The following is an 18321-nucleotide window of genomic DNA, read 5'->3' on the forward strand; positions in this document are numbered from 1 at the left end:
GCAGGCAGACTTTTGGGGGGTTTTGTGACCTCAGCCAAAACCTCATTGGCTGTGAAAAAGGAAGCCAAGAGAAAAGAACACAAATAAAAGCGGTTGTGTATAACAGCTGCTGAGAGAAAAGTACCCAAATAAATATTTTTGAGGGCTAAAATCAGTTTGCCCTCCAAAAAAAAGAAAACTCCCAAAAATCTCCCATCATCGAAAAGTGGTACCCTTCTATGATAGGGATGTGCATTGAATCATCCATACTTCTTTGTGAGTCTTTTATTTCTATTTGCCTGGAACAGGAACCTTTTTAGAATAGCGCAGTGTCCCGCATTTCAGGCATTATTGGTATTCTCCCTCTGTAGGGATCGCTTCGGGGTCGGGAGCAATCAGTTTGCCTGGGCCCATTCAAAACAGTTCTGAAGCAGGGTTCAGCAGCCTTCATTCCCCACCTATCCTCCCTTCCTATGGCTCTTCTGTCGGCCATTAATTGTGCTTCCTTCTGCCCATATCAATCGGCCCTTCAGCTGATACTGACCTGCCCTCGTAAATTTTTTTTCCTCTTCTCTTTGTCATGTACGGCAGCAAAGGCTGACACATAAAAAGTTTCGCTTTTCATGTCAAGAATTGAAGTTTTCATTTTTTTTGCCCATGTGATTCATCACCTACTCAGTGACTCAGGGTGGCTTTACACGACAACGCTCCCGGGTGAAAACGACAAAATATTTTATCAGATGTGCCTTTCGTTTAGACGGCGACAGCGTTTTTGGGGCTTGAAAACGCAAAGAAATGAACCCACCCTCCAGAGTGGAAATCTTAAAAACGCTCCACCGTTGCGTTCCCGTCTAAAGGGTTGAAAACGCAAAAGTGTGCTCTGAGCTGCTCACGCTGGCTATCCTCGCATACGCGTTGACATCATATCCATGTGCAGTACAGCCAAACAACAACAAACATGTCGGATTATTTCCATTACTCGGAGATTCAAGCTGCCTTGATATCTATCCAGGAGTCATTTCAGCAAATAAGCCGAGTAATCACAGATAAAACAGAACAGAGAAGGCGCATTAATTACACTAGGTCTCGTAGCTAGACTGTTCTATCCCTTGTAGCCTACGTCGCTTTGGCCAAAGGCGTCTGCTAATTTAAATGACTAAATGTAAATGTACACGAACACTGCAAATGTAAGTGAATGAATACATAAATAAGCTCCCAATCGCGTTAAAATAGCCATAGTGGAATAGAATGGACACATATACATCCTGCAGTACCTCCACGTCTACACCGGTTAAGTTCAATTTCACACACTTTTGCGTCACCGTCTGCATGCAGATTTCCACCCAAAGACTCTCGTCTAAACGCGAAATTAAAAGTGGGAACGCAACGCCACTTTTGCGGTTTGTGTTCAGATCGTTGTCGTGTAAAGCTAGCCTCATATACTGTGATCCACGTGGCACTCTTTTCATTGGTGAAGGCTACTGAGTGTGTATGCGGCTATCAAATCAAATCAAACTTTATTTATTTAGCGCATTTCATTCCACGAGGCAACACAATGCTTATGTTGGGTCTCTTGACTGTTAATCAGACTTCAAAAATCCAATCAATACATTAATGGGTCAATATCCATTTCGCTTGTACATTAGAATGAACAAATGTCAGTTACATCAATGTATCTGCATAATAAGTCTCTATATGTGTCTGTATTTGGGTATACACCATGAATAAACACACTGTAGCTCAATGCCCGTTCTGCTGAACAACCCTCAGTGTCTCTTTGCCCGTGTCTCACTCAGGCATTCACAGAATCACCTTGGCTTGTTTCTCTGGTGTCTTTCTCCCGTTTACCCTAAATATTGTATGAAGCCATCGCCCCCTTTCAAATCAGCCTTGGAAACTCTCACATGTCTCTCCTTGAGAAAAAAAGACAAAGATTCCGTTTCAGTGTGTGTGTCCATAGTAACTGCAAGGACGTGCACAGGACTTCATTAATTCACACTACATAATGATGCATAAACTACCAGCAGCACATTTTGTTTTTATTCTGATTCAGGTTATTTCTTGTCTGCCGGGACTTAGAAAGACACACACACACACACACACACACACACACACACACACACACACACACACACACACACACACACACACACACACACACACACATACACACACACACACACACACACACACACACACACACACACACACACACACTGTCATGATAAATGATAGAGGTTAGGCCCTCAAGTGGCTTACCTGTTGAATGTAGTGTATGCAAATATCCCATCTCTTCTTCTTCTCTCTCTCTCTCTCCCTGCCAGTCCATGGAAACATTTAGTAGTAAAGGATGTTTTGTATCATGTATTTACCACCGGTTGTCTGTATATATTATGCACCTCTACCAGATGCAGGCTGTCTACAACACCTGTTGTTTCCCTCCCCCTTCTGCCACACAACACTTTACTGATACTGCTGTTAGAAATTCTTCTGGGTCTCAAACCTGCACAGCAAGCGACTCTATTTCACCCCCACAGCTCTTTTGTGTCAAAAGTGATGTCTGCTGAGTCATACCAGGACTCTTCCAGCCATGAGGGAGCCACAGAGAAAATCCTTCGCTAATGACCTCTCGGATGCCACTGCCTTCTTCCATTCACACAGAAAAAGAAGTGGGGTCCTTTCATTCATGCCCTTTGCCAGAGAGCGAGTGAGCTGTACAGCTCCTCCACTGCATGAACCACACAGTGGGCTACTGCTGAGGGCCTAATCACTACATGTGTTGAACTTTCAAGTCTGTCATTCTGGATAAAGAACAAAGGTATGGATGGACTTTCCTGACACGTTAATGGAGCCCTCTATGATGACTCTTGCAGAGGCGAGTTTAGGGAATTTCACAGTTTTTTTGTTCAGCGGGTTTTGCCGCACGGAATGAGGGATTATGGTGAAAGCATGTAAGAGTAAAACATTAGATAGTTAGACCAGCCAAAGCAGCATGATGTCTCCAAATCAATGCTGAAACCAATCAATTAATCATGCAATGGAATGAATACAGTGATATTTCCCCCTTTTTTACCCCCCTCTGCTTCCCCCAAGCACCTCAAATACCAAACAATTGTCCTTTTCAGTTCACACAACATGACATCCCCCCGCCTTTATGGTGCCCGTGATAGCGGAGACCCCGCAGTCTCCTCTTCTCATTTGCATGCCTGCAGAGGAAAACAAGTGTACCTGTGATTGACCCTGCATGTTAATTGGACCTGCAGTCTATGAGCATAATAATGAGCCTCAGAGGTACAATGGCATCTTTAAATTCCCCGACCTTCCGTGGCATCTCTCTTTCTCTCTCTCGCTCTCTCTCTCTCTCTGACCTTTGCTGGGAGCCTGCAAATGAGATAATACTTTTAGAGGAAAAAAAATATAACAAGATGTCCGGGAATTTAACCCTTTTACTAGGACTTAACTATTTTACCAGGACTGTATTACCTCAGAAAATAAGACTCAACACAAACCAGAATAAAGTTAATACAGACTTTTTACTCTTGGCCATAGAGGAGTGTCCCAGGATTGCTCCAAGCTAGACACTAAAGCCTCTCCTGCAAGTCTGGTGTTTTATTAAAGAAGATTCACATAGGTTTAAACATAAAAACACTCCCTCATTCCTTTGTTCACTTTGAAGTTTAGAAACAGTCTTGCTCTATACCATATTTCAAATTAACCTAAACAGTCTGCTGACATGTAAGATACTCAGCCCCTCATAAACCAAGTTACTTAAACATTCTTTGACATGCAAGTTATCCGGGCCCCTTTCTCATACCAACCCGTACAAAACAAGCAGACTTTTTGTCGCCACTGGAACACAGACAAAGAAATACAGAAATGCCTATAACTAAATGAGAATACTAATAGTTAACCATAAATGATAAATTCCTATATAGAATTGAATAATTCCTTCACATTTCCCTCCTGTTTATCATTTAACAATAAACCAGTATATAATCATCAACCTTGTACATCTCGTGGGTACGTTTTCTGCACAGGCATCATTACACTAAAGAATCAGTTTCCTGATGAGACAGCAGGGCATCAAATTCCTGTGACAACATTACATTCTGCATAGAATCAGGTACTAGGCTAGAAATGAGAACTTTAATACATGTAGAAATACAAGAAAGTATAAAGATTGCAACACTAGTTAACAGACCTTTCAACACAATTTGCAACCATGCACCAGAAGTGAGCCAAGCAAAAGGATTAAATCACGGAACATCCACCACCTTATCACGTTTTATAGCAACACAATCAGCCCTCATTTGCTGTAAGGCTTCAGAAACAGATGGACGTCATCAGATATCCAGGTATCATTCAGCATAACACAAACCCTTCCACTAGCGGCACTAAGTAAATCTAGCAGTAATCTATTTTATAACCCCATCAGCCAAAGGCCTTCCACGCTGACTAAGGTGGACATTAACAAATAATAATAACCTATAGTTAAGTCTGTCCGTTATTAAGATGACTCTACCTAATCCTAGAGACGGAATCAGAGACAAAATCACTTTGATACTCTTAGTCCAAATCTTTTTATTTGTATAAGGCACGTCAGTCCTCCACATGCTGTCGTGATCCTTAACAGAAAATCTCTTCTTAGAGATAACTCTGGCTGTAAGGTAGCACTACCAGCATAAATATGGTCCATGACCTGAGCGGGGGCGCAAACGCCTCCCCAATGTGAAGGGAGATGACTGTACCATCTAATAACACACACCCTCATTACCTATCCCAGCGTACGGGTACCCCTGTCAGAGGGGCAGTGCTTTTCATTCCAACCCCAACATAAGGAAAAGTTTCCCCATGCATGGACATGGCACAATATATACCCATTTTCTGACGTTGGATGAGGAAGTGGTGCTTGTGGACTCAGTATTCTTAGTAGGAATTACAGTTTTGTTACACTGTCGCCGTCTCAGAGAGGTGTTCCATTATTTGCTAAACATAATGGCAATACAGAATGGACTATCACATAAAGTGACAGCAAAGATGTCGTATTTAGCTCTACTAGGGGGTGGGTGGTGTTACACGCATCCTGTACCTGGGTACCATTTGTGTCATAAGATGGAGTATTGTAGCCCCAGCTATCTGGGCCACACCTCTCTCCAACACAGATAGTGGCTTGTTCTGAAAGTGGTCTAGCTTCAAGTCTAGGGTGAGGAGAGAAGGAAGTTGGCATTAAACTACATACATAACAGTTTGTCTTGTTACGTCTGTTTGCTTGCAACGATGGATATCTATACCATGAATTAGTAGAATACAGATGAGTAACATTCCCCAGGGCCTCATGTTCCCCATATGAAATCCATCTCTTTTGGATTCTCTCAATTACATTTGTAGAGGACCAGAAACCTAACATTTCCCCTGAGGTAATCACTAGTAGCAACAACTTAAACATTGTTATAAGGGAGTGCTATGATTTATACAGAAAAACAATAAACCAATTAACACAATAACAATAAAATAATAAACACAGATACACCAAGCTTCTATGATGAGCAGAGTTTCCAACTGGGGCGCTACCTCCCCAGCTGGGTGACGTTCAGACGGAAAAGACCTAAATTTCTCAACCCCCTCAGGGAGCCACTAAACTCTACTCACCGTAAGTGGTGCATCCTAAACAAATAAACAAAGTTTACAGTGTGACAGATGAATACAGATCAATACATATGAATACAGATCAATACAGATGAATACAGGTGGAAAGTTGACGGCTGTTCGTGTGGCCAGTAGCATTTGGTATGGTCACTCCCCTCTGTCGTCGGACAAAGTCTTTTGTTTTGATGACTTTGATGAACACCCAGTCTCCCACCTTCACCTTGCCTTGTTCCTGCGGAGACACAGAAAAACTCGAACAGTATGTGGTCTTTGTACATTTCCTAGTCAGTAAAGTTCTTTTCATATAATCTGCTAGTGTGGAAATGTCATCTGGGTTGGCTTTTACAGTTGGTGTGAGATCTGGTATTCTGTATGGTCTACCATACAGCATTTCAAAAGGTGACAACAATTGGCCTTGAGTAGGGGTAATGTGCATGCTTAAAGATACTAAATCTAAACAATCAGGCCATTGTCTACCTGTTTCTGCCATAGTCTTTTGAAGTTTAGATTTAACCGTACCATTCGATCCTTCCACAAATCCAGCAATCTGGGTGTGGCATGAACAATGCCTTTTCAAGTCAATTTTGAATTGTTGTCCCACTCTGTCCAGCATGTCATTCACAAAGTGTAATCCATTTTCAGACATTATAATTTCACATTGCTGACTAAAAGACTAAAAAAAAAATTTTTTTTATAGTTTATTAATCCATGTATACATAGTTTATTAATCCATGTATACATATTGTTTATGTATACCTTTATCTACATATTCCCCCTATTGATCCATGGCCCCGCCCATGAATCAAAATCACTGTCCATAAAGATCTCGCTTGTAAGGCAATTACATTGCTTCAAGTAGATCTTGTAGTAACTTTTTATATCTAACAGAAAATGTGTGAAGCAGTGTTGTGAAGAATAGGATCTCACTACACCTCTTCTTTCAATCATAAGACCAGAGACATGATGTAGAAATCTGGAGGTTCATTATTGTAATCAATAAGCTACAATAAGGAAATGTTCCATAGATTAGCTGAGTCTCATTGTATGAATGTTCTGAAAGCCATTTTAAGGCCTGTAAATTGTGGTGTGTGTGTGTGTGTGTGTGTGTGTGTGTGTGTGTCTCCCCGTGGTTCCTGCTGCGAGACCCCCGGAGACTCCCCCCATCAGGGATTCTCTTGGAATGCGCCTATGTCGTAACTCCATTGCTGACTTTCACATCAGTGAATCATGTCTACGGCTAAGTTTACTCCTTCCCGCCTACTCTGCCTTTTCTAAAGTGATACTTTCATACTGACAAGTTAATCCATGTTCATCTGAACATAAAAAATATCCCACAGCAGCAAAATCATATTGGATGTCCGTGTACAATCAATTCCTGACTTTTGTATAACAGACACGCCCTGGTCAATGTAACTATCAGACAAGCTAGACGGTCATCAATCAAGTCCATTGACAAGCTAGAATCTCTGAGCTAAGTGTGAATCCCCCCGTGTGGGTGCGTTTATTAGCCTATACCTCTGAGTTAGCTGAAAATAACCACAGTCAGTCATAGCTTTCTTAATCGTCAGTCATAGTTTTCTTAATCAAGTGCAATGATCTTTTACTATTCAATCACCCCTAAAAATCACAGAAAGAATGAAAAACGCGATTTCATCTCAATGCCATTGATCTTCATGATCCTGATCCTCATGATCAACTCATGAACAAGACGAGACAACTAGACAACCGAAACCGGTCAGAAACATTGCATTAGCTGAATACATGAAATAAACAAGGCAGATTAGAACCCAAAACCATTTAGCATTTATCATAAAAGCTGAAAAAGCATGTAACATATGGAACAAACCGCAACACGTAATTTCCAAATTACGCACATCCTCATATTCACGCATACTCAGCTATAGTAGTCTACATTGAATTATTTCCATCTCACTTAAGGCAAAACAACAACAACACAGCCTTATGCTGTAATATTCAATGGTGTATTTTGACTAGGCTATCAAACAGCCAGTCACTCTAACAAACAGTATGGGCTCAGTCAATGTCCCCGTTATGTATGTAAACATACACACAGGACGAATACTTTGTTCCATAAAAATATGCTAACAATTACTCGTAATTGTAACAACATACACTGCTCGTTTCTCGGAAAAATAATCATGTAGGCTCATTGCAGTAAAATGCCACTCCAGCCACTGTGGTCCTTACAGGACTTTAGGCTACTTGTGAGGTCAGACAATGCTTTTTGATCATGCGCTGCCTCTACGGATAAACAAAAGTTACACATTTAAGAATCTCATTTTAACGTGGTGAACCGTCTAGTAATTTTCTTTGTTTTAAGAATTTTCCGACGATGTCAAGGGTTTTTATTTCATTCGGAAAGTTAATATTACGATTACTTCACTCATTCTAATTCGCACGGACAAGGAGGCATTTCCAGTGTTTACACCATAGCTTTACCATTAAGGAGATAAACACCACATACTTTGTATGACTATTGTTAAACTGTCATTATGAATGACGCTCTTATATGTGTTACTGTAATAGCATTGCTATTATATTACATGTGTTACGGTTTGTCATACCTGCGTGTATGGTGTGTCGTTCATTTTAGTTGAATGTTGAATGCTGTATAGAGACGGATGAAGATAGCCGGTGCACATTGAATAATATTGAATACATACTTATTACACTGACGTTCCGCTTATACTTTTACGCAAAGTTTTGCCTGCTCAAGACACATAACTTAACAACTATTGTATAAGACTAGTATGGTGAAGAGTTAATGTATTTTATCCCTTCGGGGTTTCCGTACTTGGAAATAGTATTCCAGCTTGTGAACGGTTCGCTTCCTGTCTGTATAAAGTCAACACCTGTGTCATTCTTGTGATATTAAGCTCTAAATGCCAACGCTTGGTTACACTATTAATGCTATATTTAACCAAATATTTAACAACAGAAGTTACTTTCGCTGAGTTTTATAACAGATCATTCAAATGATAAGTCCGTGTGAGTGTAGCACCACACAACCCATGTAAAGAAATTAACGCATAGGCTAGATCTCCGAAGTTGCTTTTTGATAAACGTTTAGAACCTTCTTCTGCATACTATACTCATATAGTGTCATTATTTGATGTTTATTTTAATGCTTTGTAAGCTCAAGCTACGGAATGTGTCTTTATAACGTCATGACACTAACTTTCTTTGTGTAGGCTACCATTACATGTCGTTTCTGGTTTGAAAATCCGGCGAACTACTTTATTCTCTTTGACAGGATCTCGTTGCGCTTCCAACTCCGACTAAGTTTAATGAATAACTTCGCTCTTATATTGTTAATTCCTGAGTGTATTTCTGCACTATATCAAGCAATCAATTGTTGGATAAAGTACTTCCGGGTGGCCAAACCGAAATTCCTTTATCCTCAAATCGATTTGCATTGTATTATTTATTTTAGCAGTATCCTCATCATTTTCATAATACCCGCATTATATTTCTATCTATAAAACTGTGACGATAATGTTCTCTCGTCTGCGTCCCTAAAGGAGGCGGACGTTAGGCTATGTTTCTTGCCTTCATTTCGAGTCTTTCTTCATCCCTCTTTTTAAAAACGTTCTATGTCTTTTCTCATGCTTTCTACTTAACATGCACGTTTCCTTCTACCAATCTTGAATCTGTTCAGCTTGCCTTGCACTCTTATTTAATCATAATACAACTTTTCCCTCCACCAACCAGTACTTGGACTATATTGAGAATAACCCATGTCTTTCCAGTCGCGCGCTCTATTAATTTCCCACATATACTTTTCGTTATCCTGCCATTCCTCGTCGAGAGCTTTAGACAATATGTTTGAGGTCAATGAGCGCACCAGTTTCTCAGCCTGTGGTGATAGTAATTTCGGGTTTTCCACTAGTAGGCAAGCAGATTTCTTCCAAATCTAAAAATTCATCATATGTTCTTTCATCTGCTTGTTTATTACTGTTGGTTTCTGTGGCTTGTCATAAATCTTCCTTATTGGGACAGTCTCTCGCCCAATGTCCCCTTTCTCCACAAGAATAACACTTATCCTTGTCTTCTCTCTTTCTGTTCTTGTGTTTTCTTCCTCCTCTTCTATTCTTTCCTCGACCCCTTTCTCTCTGACTGCTTTCTAACACATTTGAAACGGCAGTAGGCCTAACGAAGATCTCTGCTGTTCTAGATTTACTGATAACTAACGTATCGTCCTCTTTTGATAGAGCAGATAAAACGAATAGCTCTTTTCGTCGTTTAATTCCATCAAATCTTTCTCTCGCCTCTGTTAACCAGACGCCAGCACATGCGAGTTCATCTTTGTGATGCGTTTTCAACGTTTTCCTTTCCCTGTGATGTTTATTTATGTCCTTACATAATTTTTCACAGTCCTCTACTACAAGTTTTCCACTGAAACTATGTTTTTTAATCCAACGATCTAAATACTTTGTGTGACTATCAGTATGTTTCTTCTCTATGTACTTCTTGTCACCAGTACAACCTTGCGGTTTTGACGCATTTTTACCCATAATTAAAATTATAGATATGGTGAGTTTTTTGGATTGGATCACAATATCTCATGGATCAGCAAAATCTCTAGGAACAGGTGCTTCTGGGCCGGCATAGACACCGGTCTGCTGTCCCTCTTGGCGTTAACGCAGAGATTTCACTGTTTTAATTGTGCTCAATCACTTACTCCATTCACACACTCATTCATTCCCCTTAATCCCCGATTAAAGGCAGAAATTTCTGTAAGAGATCCCGGATCTCTTAATAGCTATTGTCTGTGTATTAAGTAACCCAGTTACTCACTTAATATTCTGTTGTGCGTCTCATCTGGGTCTCGTTCTCGTCAAGGTCAGTCTCGCGGGGGCAGAAGACATCCACCGGCCTCGGGAAGAATTCAACTCGCCGGGTCTTTCAGCTGTCCAAGCTATTGGGCAGCGCGATGCATCGACTTGCGGCTTCCGTAGTTCTGCCTCCGATAGAACTGGACCTGTATAGAGATCCGGATCGATGGACCAAAATGTCCGGGAATTTAACCCTTTTACTAGGACTTAACTATTTTACCAGGACTGTATTACCTCAGAAAATAAGACTCAACACAAACCAGAATAAAGTTAATACAGACTTTTTACTCTTGGCCATAGAGGAGTGTCCCAGGATTGCTCCAAGCTAGACACTAAAGCCTCTCCTGCAAGTCTGGTGTTTTATTAAAGAAGATTCACATAGGTTTAAACATAAAAACACTCCCTCATTCCTTTGTTCACTTTGAAGTTTAGAAACAGTCTTGCTCTATACCATATTTCAAATTAACCTAAACAGTCTGCTGACATGTAAGATACTCAGCCCCTCATAAACCAAGTTACTTAAACATTCTTTGACATGCAAGTTATCCGGGCCCCTTTCTCATACCAACCCGTACAAAACAAGCAGACTTTTTGTCGCCACTGGAACACAGACAAAGAAATACAGAAATGCCTATAACTAAATGAGAATACTAATAGTTAACCATAAATGATAAATTCCTATATAGAATTGAATAATTCCTTCACACAAGAGGAAAGTTTCAATTCAACTTTAGGATTATGGGCCAAATACTCTACGCTATGGTACCGTTGTTTCATTTCATTGAGGACTAAAGCTCAGGGCGATTTGTCCACCTTTTCCCCACAACAAGTACAGGTTCTCAACAGTCTTGTCCTGTCGTCTTGCAGCATAGTACAACAAATGGAAACATGTGAGAAAATGTCCTGTTGTTGCCACTGTTGGATAAAAGCATTTAGGGTTGTTTCCCTCCATTTGCTCACGGTGTCTGAGCATCTTCAAAGGAGATGTTCGAAAGTTAACAGATGACTCTTGCCTCACAGTGAGCCCTGACTTGGCATTTAGGGCCAGCACAATTCATTTGCCTAATGAAGGATATTTAATTTAGGAATGCGTGTGTTGACATAATCTATGCACACGCTGCAGGCGTTTTGTCACGGCCATTTGTAAACCTCATGCTTTGTCATTGTTATCTCCGATGAGCTTGCAGTGCACATTAAGGTGCTGTCCAAATACTACATCATGTCAAAAGTTACCATCATTAGGCAAAGCTACATCTCTCAAGCCCACAGTCATTTGTGGTGACTAGGCACTTAGTTTTGGATGCTGGAGGGCCATGTCTGATGTTATGTGATAAAGTGAATACTTTGTTGAATATCAACAAGTCATAGCAGGAATAGTTAATTAATTATAATGCAAACGACATAAAAGCACCTATTCCAAACATTTTAAGAATTAGAATGAAGAAATAATATGAACATTACATGTTGTAAAAGTGTGTGAGGCTACGAGAGTAAGTAAGCCTAGGAGCTGTGATAGTTGTGGTGGTTTGCACCGAATCTCCGGGTCTAAGTCATGACTTTTTGAACCATGAACTGTTTGTTAATGTTGGTAGTGCTTTAGTCAGAGTCTGTCCCCTTGTGTTATGAGTGGCCTTGGTCCTCTGTTTTGCATTCTGCAAACAACTGCAAAATAAACAAATAAATAAACTGAGCCCTCTGAAAAATCAGCTGACCGCTTAATTCCCTTGCCTCCACCTGAACTAAATAAATAACAGTTTTGCGCACCAGCTAGCAGTGCCGAGTGAGAGAGTTGCTGAGACCGTGGGACATATAACTTGCTGAGTAATTGAATCAGCCATGCATATTTATGGCGAAATAGTCACCCTCGTTGGATCGGGGATTTATTAGCGAGAAACATGGTTTTGGCTTAGATGCTGGATGCACAATCTATGGCTTTATAAAAGGGCTTTGAGTGAAACAGTAAATCACGGCTTCTATTTGGGGGATGTGTATATCATTACGCTGGGATTCAGTTGAGCCGGCTGCAGTTGCGCTTCCCCTCTGAAGTGTTTTTATTGAGAGAGGGTGACTCGTAATGCAACGGAGTCAATCATTTGCCATTAGCGATTCACAAAAATATCACTTTTGCGGTGAGATTTATGGCAAGGTACCCATAACCTCCTTCCACTTTTTCCCATAATAGCGAGGTGATATATATATACATACATATATATATATATATATACTATATATATAAATTTCTTTCATATCGTAGCATCCTTACATTTTTATTATTTTGAGTGACAGCACAACATAATATACATTCTTTGGAGACGCATTCTAGCCTGTCAGATTTTGACTTTTGTCACAAGCACAAACAAGATGGAATCTCAAACCCCCACTTCTCAGCTCTCCGTTCAGTTCTCTCCTACGCCTTTTGCCATAAGGGCCCCCATAAAACCAACAGAGGCCTCAGGAGAAGGGAGCTTTCCATACCATTTTGTGTGCAGAATCAATACCATCAAAGTAGAAAGAAATATGGCAGCCTACAGCCACTGTGATGTAGTTATTTTTCCCCTTCACTTTTCATTTTCACTTGACTTCGGACTTGCGTGTTTGTGCTTATATATGCTGCTGATCACCTTGGGCGTCCCACTTTGACGGCTTTCGATGGTGATGAATATGGAGTGCAACAGGACGGTGGGTGTAGAAATGAAAGATTGCCTCTTTTTCTGATGATCGTTTCCCGGGTAACTTCGCAAAGCAAGCCTGTGAGGGTAAATTATGATCATGTATCACGCAAATGAAATCCTACGAGAGAACCATGCAAAACGACCCATTTTCAGGTGAAAGACACACACAGACACACACAGACACACACACACACACACACACACATAGACACACACACACACACACACACAGAGGCAATGAGAGTATGCCAGTGTTTCCCGCTGAAAAAATAAAATTGCTTTGGCTCTCTCTCTCTGATTCTCTCTCCTTAATGATGTTCTCTACGTGTCAACCCTGTTAGCATGCAAACGTGGACGTTTTGTGGATTTTTACAATGAAATATTGGCAATTATGGGCAATTTATTCCCCTTATTCATCCACTGTGATATTAAAGTGTGTTTAGAGTCAGTGTCTGGGGGGAGTAAAGCTTTTAAAAGGGCCACAGAGATGGATGGGGACTCATAACACAAAGCTTCAGCTCATATATTGTACAGGAATTGGCTCATCATAAAGACTTTTGAATGGCACATACATCACTAGCGGGTTCATTGTTTGAACAGAATATGGCAGCCATATTCCAGGTGTCTCATTATCATAAAAAAGACAAATGAATTAAAACATGTAAATGTGAGCGAAAGAGAGGAGTGAGAGAGAGAGGTTACGAAGCAGGGTTGCTGCGGTTTCCCTGGCAAACAGCATGCTAGTGCCTATCTTGAGGCCTTGATTATGAAGCCTCATGAAAAGGATTCTGAGGCGTCTGAATATGAGGTGAGTTGGGGGGTATTGTTTGGGAGTGCCCAGTGAGCTTTAGGGGCTCAAAGTGTGAGGCTTTGAAGAAGACAATGGTGTTATGAGTGTTACAGCCAAGCAGCGCTTCAAACGCAGTTAACAGTTCAGCGCTGTTGGCGAGGGCAGCCAGTCCGCACCTCTTACGAGAGACTCTTCATCTGAAAGCTCACTAATGACTTAAAAAAAAAAAATCTGTCTGTGTGATGTGGCACAAGTTCAAATCCATGATGTGTCCCCCTGTTTTTCTTTTTTGTCTGCATGTACAACTTTGCTAATGATTTGGTTTTGGACTGCATGAAAATAATGAGACGTCTCATTGTCTAGTTTCACTCACTGGCAGACATCAAAGTGACAATGGATCAGTTTTTTAAAACAGGTGGGGCCAGTGTTTGAAAAAAATGCTGCTTTTGGTTGTCAGTCATACGCACTAAATGGGATCACCTCGAATCACCTCACAGGAGGAATAACGAGGAGTAGAACTGCAGCTGTTAAGGAATACTTGAGCTAGCTGTCTTTACCTTCTGATAATAACAATCTTCAAAATGAACTTTTTTTCAATCAAAAACAAATATCTGGCAATTTACTGGGCTTAGTAATGAGCTGAACATTTTTGCCTTACACGTGAGGTGTAGTCACTGTAGTTGCAAATCAGGTCATTTACTGGTGTTTACATCTTAGCAGAGCTGAATCAGTTACTATGTATGAGGAATACTCAACAGCAACATGCTTATATTTGTGCTGAATACCTCATGGCATTAGAAATGGGATGCCTCATGGCCACAAAATTGCAAAAAACAGGTTGCAGAAGCCTACTCACTTGCATGACTGTCAACTAGAATCTAGAAATAGAACTAGATCTAGAAATAAGTACCATGGATTGATATTGATATGATCTCAACTATTTATATTATTTGTATATATTTATATTAACATAATTGTAAATGTAAACATTTAAGTGGGGCATTCAAAGATTTGCAAAGGGAGATCACAATGGAGACCGTCGAGGAACATGAGCCTTGTTGCCCAATCTAAAATCAAATTCAATTACAGTAAAAGTCATCAGGTTCAAATGAACAGATGGAGGATCACACTTTTAAATAAGCTTCATTAAACTCTTGAGGGAACATTTTCTTGGGAAAAGACAATGGAACTTGGCAGACAAGCTGTACATAAATAAATGAATAGTGAGATTATGTACCAAATAAAGCCCAGACCCGTTGATTCTACTCGAACACCTCCTCACAGAAAACGTGCTTGCCTTGCCTTCTGTGTCAAGGTTCCTCCATCAAGCACTCTCCTATCAAATGCAAAATAGCCTTGAGAGTGACTGACACACATTCCCTTGGGTAAACAACACTCAAGTCTCACAGGATCTCACGCCATGGGTAGCAGGTTGTTCACAAGCAGGCGAGACGGTATCTGGGGGGATTGGAAATTAAATTAAAACACAAACAGGTCTAGGAAGTGTGTTCACACATTCCGCATCAGACGCTTAGACCCGAGTTTGAGCTACGGTGCTCATTCATAACGTCTCTGATTTGCTGTATCAGCTCCTGTCCAATCAAGTTAAAGTAGAGGAAGGCTGGCTAACGTGTCAAGCACAGGGTGGTTACAGTATGGATACACTTAAAGATTTAAAACCTTATTTAGAACTTTAGGCAGCTGATAGGGCGAAAGAGTGCTCTTCTATAACATAGAACGCACTAGTGTAGGATTACTCAGAACTGTATGAGCTTTTATGCTCGGAGCTCCCATAGCTTTAGTTAACTCTGTTGTCTACATGGTCGGTTCAATTCAACGGCAATTGTCATGCGGTGATATAGCTGTAACTCACCCAACAAGGAAGGGATCATTACCTCTTTAGCTAATATTCCACATTATGGAGGGCATAAAATGACAAAGAGAATGAAACTTTTAGTCTGCGCTTCATAAACCTCCTTTCTGCTTAAGAGCTCTGCGGATTCCACCCCCCCCCCACCGCCCACCTCTCCCAAACGTATGTTATGCATTAACAGTCGCTGTTAATCTCACTACCACAAATGACTACCACGGTAAAAAAATGAGAGAGAGGAGAGAGCTCTCACTGGGTATTAATGAACTGCACTCTCTCAATAGCAGCTAAAGGCAGGTCAAGGATGTGTCATTTTACACTTTGCATAGTCGGCGGGAAAACTGGGCTCCGGCCCACCATCTCCATTCTATCACCTGCATTAGTCGGCTTTATTTTGCAGGCAAAAACGTGTGTGTGTGTGTGTGTGTGTGTGTGTGTGTGTGTTTGTGTGGTTATGTCAGACATAAAAATCTAATTTTCATTCCATCCCAAATGCCACCTTTACGCGGCTGAAACCTCGTTCCACTCACTCCTGCTGCAGGACACCGTAGCCCAACAGTCACCATAAACGAGGGAGACGAGAGACGATCTGACACCATCCGGCGTAAATGACAGACAACCAATCTTGCTCTTCCTTTTTATTCCTCCCATTTCTTTCATCTCCTTCACTCACACACACACTTCAGCGGCACATCGGCCATGATTATAACGCAGACGAACGCACAACTCCGAGCGTGTGCGCTCGCCAACTAAATGATTCACCCTCGCCGTGCAAAATTCATGAAAACGGGTGATTATGTATAGAAGTGCGTCTGCGGGGCGAAACCAGCGAAGATACTGGTGGGACAGACTGGAGAATTAATAAATAAATATATATATATATATATATAACTCTGAAACTTCTTCTACTCTGTGGCAAGCCCGAGGCCTACCCTGAAAACAGAGATGTCACTCAACAGCTGTTTTAATGGGGGTGATGATGACCCGGTTTGGCTGGGTGCAAAGAAAAGGAAGTGGTCTATTATAGCTCCGCATGAATTATGCATGACTGTTTTTTAGTTACTGGACGCAGAGTGATGACAGAGAAGCCTTTTGTCATACGATTCAATAGCAAGGCCGCGCTTATTATTCTGTCTCATGTTTACCTTTGTAATGTTATCAACTCGTGTTATTGTGTGTTATTGTGTGACAGACAAACTGATCATGAAAGAGACACTGAATGTTTTTTTTTTTTTTTGCGAGTAAAGATAAGGAGGCTTTGTAGAGCTGAGATCTAATGGGAGAAGGCTGCTAAGCATATTGTGAATGACTTGCCTTGAGTCTTTCTGTGATTTCTTTCCCTGTCCTCTGCCACCTCCTCTTCTCTTCCACTGGTTTGACCCTTCATTTATTCTCTTCACTGGAGGCAACAGAGAGAGAGGGAGAGATAGATAGATAGAGAGAGAGAGTGAACGAGAGTGAACAGGTTGTTAATTTAAAGCACCTAAAAGTTAAACCCCACACTCCAATCCACCCATATTTCAAACTGCTGAAGGCATGTGTGTGTGGGTGTGTGTGTGTGTGTGTGTGTGTGTGCGCATACGTGTGAGCGTGCATATGTGTGTCTCTTAGAGGAAAAGAAAGAAAGATTGCTTTACTAAAGAGTCCCTCAAGAAAAACGGGAATGGGAGGGGGAAAAGCAGTTCAGGTAATGAACATCGCTTAGCATTTAGAAGAATTAAGAACTGTCAACCTTGCTCCGGAGGGCTGAGGGGGAAGTCCTTAAATCTCCAGCACTTGGCTATCCGTCTCTGTCCCCGTCCTGAGCCTGCATGGAAAGATAGATGCGCCCAATAAATGTGGTCTTGAGGAATTTGCAGGAAATGATTAAGAGTGATAAATGGCGACAGAGAGATTTTTTTTTCAGAGTCTGAGTTTCATTTGACATCCATTATATCACCGGTGTCAGGGATGCACTCCACCCACCCCCATCACCACCACCACCACCGCCAGAGATGGAGCTGAGGTGGACACATCCTTCAGACACTGACTTTTGTTACTGTGGTGAGATCCCTGCCAGACTCAGTAATGCCGACCATAACGGTTGCGGTGAGAAATACACAGAGAAGATAGACTGTCTGATGCCTTACTGAGTGTGTGTGTGTGTGTGTGTGTGTGTGTGTGTGTGTGTGTGTGTGTGTGTGATCAATAGGTATGTGTGGCATATGTTCACACATACTTAGACGTCATAACATCACTTTGGTAAATTTACTGCCACATTAGAAATGCATGGAAAAATAGAAGGAGCTCTGAGTAAAATAAATCTATCTCAGCTCCCCACACCACACACACACACACATTTCCACAGGATTTCCCACTGTGGCATGCACAGAATGTCCGGATCCAGGTCATGACCTTTGAACCTTGTGTGCAATACAGTGTCTCTTTGTACAGCCAGCTTGTTTTCTTCCCACAAATAGAAATAATCTCACTTTTTTGGTGTGTTGGTCCTCTGAAACTTGAATTCCT

The sequence above is a fragment of the Sprattus sprattus genome, assembly GCF_963457725.1.
Source record: "Sprattus sprattus genome assembly, chromosome: 1".
Classification (NCBI taxonomy): Eukaryota; Metazoa; Chordata; class Actinopteri; order Clupeiformes; family Clupeidae; genus Sprattus; species Sprattus sprattus.